Source organism: Sciurus carolinensis (assembly GCF_902686445.1).
Source record: "Sciurus carolinensis chromosome 14 unlocalized genomic scaffold, mSciCar1.2 scaffold_114_arrow_ctg1, whole genome shotgun sequence".
NCBI lineage: Eukaryota > Metazoa > Chordata > Mammalia > Rodentia > Sciuridae > Sciurus > Sciurus carolinensis.
The window spans coordinates 2271951-2279741 of NW_025920106.1; positions in this window are offsets into that span (position 1 = coordinate 2271951).

Here is a 7791-nt window from a genome sequence, read left to right on the forward strand (position 1 = left end):
TCCTCTTTCCCCTACACTTATCCACAGGTCAACTGGCCTGTCCATCTCCTTTCTCCTCAACCCTTCTCCTCCAAGGGCTGAACATTTCCTCTCACTTCTGGTGCGGCTTCTGGTTCACCAGAGGCCCTGGGCTGACAGATGGGCAGCAAGGGTCCACCAGAATTCAAATGCATGCAACCTATTCACAGCAGAGACACAACATGCTGCCAGTTCCACTAGTATCATAAACACATTTCCTGGATCAAACTCTCTTAATGCAGAGCACCCCACCAAAGGAGGAGATCTCTACCTGGGTGCTGGGGGAGATTTCTGGTGATGGATTTTGAGACATAAGAACTTACTCACTGCCTAATATGCTTCTGAGGAATACTCTCCTGAAATTGAGGCCTGAATGTGCCCTTCTGGAGGCAGGGAATTCTGCCTGTTTGTGCTCCATGGTTGTGGGTCTGGCTTGGTGAGGTTGTCCCTAGCAGGGACTTGGCACTCTCTCATTTATTCCTTGTCCCTCAGTCCCTTGACTGAAGGGAGCTCCAAAGGTTCAAGGGCAGGGGACAGAGTCTTCTCAGGACCTAGGTTTCCTCCAGCACCCCATCTTTGGCTATTGGGGAGGACAGGGCTGGGTGCAGATTGGATGGGACCATTAACCAAAAAAAGAAAACAACTTTTTCTAAGGGAATGTGCAGAAAAGAGTGACCAGGGGGAGACGGGTAGGTTGTTTGGCTTCCTGACTGCAACAGACACTACCATGTGCACCTACTTTTCAAGATTTATTGCACTGGAAAGCAAGGACAGGCCCAAGCACCATGAAAACATGGGGGAAAAGTTCTGTTCTTCACACCTTAGGCCCAACTACCAAGCCCCTGGAGACTCCCACCCAGATGCTCTTTTGAGACTCCTGACACAGAGTCCCTTTGGACCCACCCCATGTGCCAGACCACCCTTCCACCCATGGAGCCCTGGAAAAACCAACCTCCACCCACCTGCATTGGCAGGCCCAGTCAGACACACCCTGCAGGGAAAGAGGCACCAGATGGATAGCACAGAACTCAGATGCTACAAAGCTGCAACCAATCCACACAGGCCTGGGAGACCTGGGACCAGTCTCAGAAAGGAAGGGCAACTGACCAGACTGGGTGTGATGTTTCTGAATTAAAAGAGCAGCTAAATCAGATAACTGCACTGCATCCTCCTCAGCCCTGAGCTCTCAGCAACCATCATGCCATGTGGCTGGTAGGGCCCTAGGTCAGTTGCCTGACTCAGCCAATGCTCAGGTGCTCCCAGACCTGGAGGAGCAGTTTCAGAGGGCAATGCTGCTGGGCCTGGTGATAAGCTTGGTGACCCATGTGCCCTCATGCAGCCCTCCATCCATGCATTGTCCCCTAGACCTCGGTGGGGGCTCACTGCCCATAGCAGGACCTAGGTGACCAGGCTGTCATGTAGCCCAGGGTGGCCACACCAGCACAGTGCCACCTAGCAGGCCTGGAGGGTAGTGTGAGCTCTCAGGCTTGAGCAGGGTCCTCTGTCCCGCCTGGACCCAGAGTGATCCACAGTCAGCTTGGCAGCACCCCACACACTTCATAGCTTTTCTTCAAATGGGCCAAGAAGTTAGTATCCCATTTTTTGAATCATCAGGCCAATGGCCTTCGCTCCCTTCATCTTTCCTTTTACCATCACAGCAGAGCTGGCACTTGTTTTGAATCTTGGTCTGAAGCTGCCAGGACCAGAAGCATCTCTGGTTGGCATGGGAAACATGATGCCACCGTGCTGTCATGCTGCCCCTCTGTGACCTCAGGCAGTGTTTGCAGTGCATGAGGTCATGGAAGCCATTGCTCAACATCCAGGTGGCCCAAGGCCCAGAGAAACCTCTGGGGAGAGAGATAAAGTGTGTCTTCCTACCAGAGCCTGGAACCTCTGAGCCCTTCACACCCGCCATGCCCTAAGCCTGCTCTTTCCACTTTGAAGAGAGTCGCTCTTCCATCTTTTGTTCTCATGGCACAGGAGTACTGGAAATCAAAAGTGAAGCTGTTTTCAGAGTGGAATGGATTACAGTTGAATGATTCAGAGATCCTGGATATGACCTTCAGCCACTTACCTCACTCCATTGAAACTTGAAAGAAAGAGCTGCAAATATAACTGGCAGCAGATGGACAGTGGTTGAGGAATTTTTTTTTCTGCCAGCAAATATTGGTCCTGGGTCCCCAGACACCATGCACCATCACCACTTTCCTTTGCCTCTTTAGATTTACTGACAACATCTGACTGAGTTGCTGAGGCATTTTCTAATTTAGAGAAAAACTTTGCCCAGGAGAAACACCTTTCTCTATCTCCTCCTAAATAAGAAGGTAGGCAATATCCACTACGTTCACTGGGTTGTGCCTATTACCCAGATATCTCCAGGTTAGAAATTTTCCAAGAAAAATTCCAGGAAGAAAAAGAAATGAGGAAGGAATCAGCAGATTGTGATTGGAATGGCTAGGGATCCAGGTGTGAATGATCCCAGAAATCTCCCTACATACTGACAATCTGAGCATATTCTGATTCTCACAAATGCCTGCCTCTCCTCCTGCCCCAGGGCTTCCATGCTCAGTGACATCATTTTCTGCTCACTGATCAGCTACAACACTTTTCCTCCTTCAACAGACAGGAGTAAACCTTTCCCCTCACGATGCACCCCTCGATTGTGGGTCTTGATGTGCACAAAAGTTTCCTTGAAGGATTGCTATGAAAAGGAAGTTGAGGAATACCTTAGGTATTTGTTGGCTTTGTCCAGGGCTGGGTTCTTTTTTTCAGAGAATTTGACAGAGTCAGACCAGAAGAGGATCTAGAGGGTACCTAAAAGGGGCTCCTCTGGAGCTTAAGAAATAGATTGTTTTGGAGAGCACACACCTAGCTGGCACAAGGGCTGTGGTTTGAATCCCCAGCCTCTCGTAGGTGAGAAAAAAAAAAAAAAAACTCTCTTTTCTCATCTCAACTTTTTCTCCTCTTTTCTTCCACTGAATCTGCACAGTTGAAGAAATACTAGTTGGACATGCAAGACTTTCAATCACACTTTCAGCATGGAGCTGCTGTGAAAGTTAGCAGTGCATCCCTGGTTACCTGAATTTCTTAAGAGGACATGTTCCTTGAGATGAATCAAGGAACTCATAGGTTAGATTGTTCTCAAAAGTGGGGTCATGGGGGTATATCATCAGCAAGTTCTTGAAGAAGATAATGCTCACCAGGATGCAATGGCAGGAACTTCAAAATGATAAGTGCTTCTCTCACTTTTCCTTTGCATTGTGTTGCAAGTGATTTGAAGTCAAATTGTATGATTTGGTGATGAATACGTGTGAACCATTGCTGATGGCATGCAGGAGAAACAGGGTTATTTGCAACCTATTCTCCCAGTATCACTGGAAGTCCACTGTCATGAGGAATGAAGCCCATATAGAGACTGTTGTTAATATTGATGGAGGTTCTGAAAAGATGCAGTGTAGAATTGGGAGAAGGATATGGTGTTCTCGTATGCCCCATCATTCTGGGAATGAGTGGATTGTGTTTGCAGGATCAGGAGTGACACAAGAAGCCCTATTTGAAAGAAGTCACACTGAAAGAAGGAAAGCAGACGTTAGTCATATGGTGTATAGGTTGTGGACCTAAGCATGTCCAAGAAATAAAAAGGTTGTTAAAATTTGAAAATGCTTGAGGATACACTCTTCCTGCTCACTAAGAGCTATCACATTTTGGATGTTCTTTAAGGTATACTCTTTTGATATTCAAGTTTTTCCCATAAAATGTGTCTTCACTTTTGCTTTTCAGCAAGGCGTTTTGACTAAATTTCTGATATTGAAGTGCACTCTTGATTTCCAGAGCCATGATTCAGTGATGCATATCCCAACAAGAAGTCATTTGAATTGAAGGACAATGGAGTAGGTGGTGTAGTGTAAGCAAAGCCTTTCCTCAGATGTCATCTGCTGAAAAGCTTAAAAGTCAGCATACATATAATCAGCTGTCACTTGTAAGCAACAGGAAAGAGCCAGGAATTCTCAAGAGCATCGGTGTCCTTGCAAGGGGAATTAGGGTCAGTAATGATGGATGCTTACAGAATAATCTGGCACTGATTACATCATATTTCTCTCTTTACAGTATATTGAAGCTAAAGAAATGTCCTAGAATTTGGACAAAGACCTTAAACAATGACATTAGTGTCTCTTCACTGAAGTTGGTTTTCAGCACCAACACCATTCTATTTTTCATGCCCCCCAAAGGTCCTGACTCTTCATTTTGGAGTATTCAGCCTTGAAGCTTTGTGTCATTCCTCTTTCAGCATGATGCATGTTCACATTTGGTCTTCTGCCCTGTGAAAATGTGTTCATCATGCTAAAAGCAGGCTTCTGTTTCATCCAGTGGCTTGTGCTCTGTATCTTACAGCATCTGGTAAAAGGACTGTTGGCAATTTCCCAGAGGGCTTTGTGCCACAGAGGTACTAGTCTGGTCAAGGGAATGAACCCTTGTGTGAACACAGTTGGCCAGGTATTTCTGCATCTGAAGGTGACTTGAAGGACCTCAGGAAAAATCATGACTGGATAATTTCTGAGTGCAGCCTAGTTGTAAGGCAGCAGCCAAGGTGGTTTGCCCTGGCAGGTGGGGTGAGTACAGAACATCTCTCCTTGCTTGACAGCTCCCTCCTGTCCTCCATCCAACTAGCTGACTTAATGACTCCCTGGTCTCCTCATGAGCCATGACAGCAGACACCCACCTCTACTTAGAAAACTGACTCTCCAGGTTCCAGCTGTCTCCTGTTAGGGCATTCTCAGAAAGGTCGGGAAACCGAACAGACTGGGTGTGATGTTTCCCAATTCAAGAAGAGCCTAAGCCAGGGAGCTGAGCTGCACACTCTCTGGCCCTGAACTGTCAGCTGCCATCATGCCATGTGGCTGCCGGGGCCCTAGGCTAATTTCCTGACTCAGTCACAGCCTGGATGTGCTCAGATCTGGAGGATCAGATTTGGAAGGCAATGCCACTGGGGGGCCAGTACTTAAGCCTGGTGATCCATGTGCTCTCATGAAGCCCTCCATCTCTGCCTGGACCCTAGACCTTGTGGGGGCTCACTGACTGCAGCAGGAGTTAGGTGACTGGGCTGTCATGATGCCCTGGGGAGCCAATCCAGCACAGTGCCACCTAGAATGCCTAAAGGGTAGTGTGAGCTGTCAGGCCTCAGCGGGTTCCCCTGTCCTGCCTGGAACTGGAGCAATACACGGCCAACTCAGCTGCACCCTGCACACCCCATAGCTCTTCTTCAACTGGGTCAAGAGGTTAGAATCCCATTTCTTGAAACATAAGGCCACTGGCCCTTGCTCCCTTCATCTTTCCTCTTACTGTCACAGTGGAGCCAGCACTTGTTTTGAATCTGGGTCTGAAGTGGCCAGGACTGGAAGTGCCTCTGGTTTTCATGGGCACTGTGATGCCACCACACTGTCATGCCAACACACTGTGATGTCAGACTGTGTCTGTGGTGCAGTCATGAGGTCATGGAAGCCTGTCCTCAATATCCAGGTGGCCCAAGGCCCAGAGAAAGCCTCTGGGGAGGGAGAAAAAGGGGTTACCTGTATGGGAGCCTGGAACCTCCATGCCCTTCACACCCACCATGCCTAAAGCCTGCCCCTTCCACTTCTAATAGAGTTGCTCTTCCATCTTTGGCTCTCAGGGCACTGGAGCACTGGAAATCAAGTGAGGCCATTTTCAGAGTGTAAAACATTGCAGTTGAATGATTGAGAGATCCCAGTATGACTTTCAACCACATATGTCACTCCATTGAAACTTGAGAGAAAGAGCTGTAAACATAAGTAGAGGTACATGGACATTGGATGAGGAATTTTTATTTTTTCTGCCAGCAATTATCAGTCCTGGTATCACAGAACCTGTGAGCCATCACCACTTCTCTTTGCCCCTTTAGATTTACTGACAGCATCTGGCTGAGTTGCTGAGGCATTCCCTGATTTAGAGAAAAAGCTTTGCCCAGGAAAAACATCTTTCTCTACCTCCCCCTAAATGGGATGGTATGCAAGATCCAGCACATCCACTGGGTTGTGCCTTTTACCCAGATATCTACAGGTTAGAAATTTTCCAAGAAAAATGCCAGGCAGAAAAAGAGGAATGAGGAAGGAATCAGCAGATTGTGATTGAAATGGCTAGGGATACAGGTGTGAATGATCCCAGAAATATTCCTACATACTGAAAACCTGAGCATATTCTGATTTCCACATATTCCTGCCTCTCCTCCTGTTCCCTGGCCTCCAAGCTATCATTTTCTGCTCACTGATCAACTACAATCCTTTTCCTCCTTCAATAGATAGAAATAAACTTTTACCCTCATGATGAACCCCTCGACTGTTGGTCTTGATGTGCACAAAATGCCAGGATAACAGGCAGGTGTGAACATTTGTGCTGTTCTGGTCATTGAGAGTTTGAGAAACAATGTTGGTAGATATCACTTTTGCTCCTGATATCTGATCAGATTTCTGAATCTTGCCTCCATCTAAGTTGCTTAGGGCCATGCTAAATTGCTGAGGATGACTTTTAACTCACACCTTCCTGCCTCAACCTTCCAAGTCAGTTGTTTGACAGGTGAAAGGAAGTCCATGACCAGGACCCCAGATCACCATCCCAGAAGGGCAGCCATCAGGACACCATGGAGTGTTTGGTTGCTTTCAGTATATTGCAATGATGGTCAGGTCACCCTTGCCAGCACTTCCTCCCTGGCAGCAGTTAAGTGCTCACTGTTCAGCATAGTGTCATTCTTTGTCTTCTCAGACCAGCTTTGCATCAGTTGCCAACTGTCCAGATAAAATGTCCTTTGCTGTTCTCTTCTGTGGGTAAACTGGTGTGGTCATCTGGAGGATGTTTTGCTGTAGTCTCAGAGTCTCAATTCTGTGGGTGCAAGTTATAAATGTCAGGGATCACCTTCAGATCCCAGTCACTTTTCAAAATTTATTCTTATTAGTTATACATGAGAGTAGAATTCAGTTTGATGCATCATACATAAATGTAGTATAACTTCCCATTCTTCTGCTTGTAAATGATATAGAATCACATGGGTCACATAATCACATTGGTCATATAATTATATATGTGTATAGATCATCACTTTCAACATGTTGAATTGCTGTTTCATATTTAAACAATCTCTAGTGACTGGCTTTGGTATTCTTCTTAAACCCTTTGAGCTCTCCCTTGAGGTGTCAATCATAATCTTATTTTTGTCATTAATATGACAAAAGGATGCTATGGAAGATGTATTAGACTTTTGGCACCTTGAGTAGTGGAAACCAGTGTTGTGGGAACCACAGGTGAGGATGGGTGTGGAAACCAGCAGCAAGACAGTGAAATGGAATAGGACTGGGTTTTATGGCCAGGACAGCTTCAGGATTTCTGAACTCCCAAAGAGACAGGGGAAATTGTGCAAAACAGATGCAGGAGAAGATTCAAGGGTAGCTGTTATGTACAGGCCTGTGTTCTACCTGTGGATATGTTCTTGAGTATATGACAATGTTGTAGGCAGTATGGGTGAGAAAAAAAGAGATTTCTCCTGCCTATGCTGTTTCACAGTAAGAAGTGCCCTGATTAATTTCTTCCTATATCCAGGGAAGATGCTATCCCAGGTGGGAATTGATGTTTGGGAAAATCTATTGTGGTGGTTGTGTACAAAATGAATAACAGGTGTCCAATCTAGTAGGTAATAAAAATACACAAACCTGTTATGATGAGCTTTGAGCAAGGTGTTAAGACCTCCTGCCTTGTATCTCCACACAT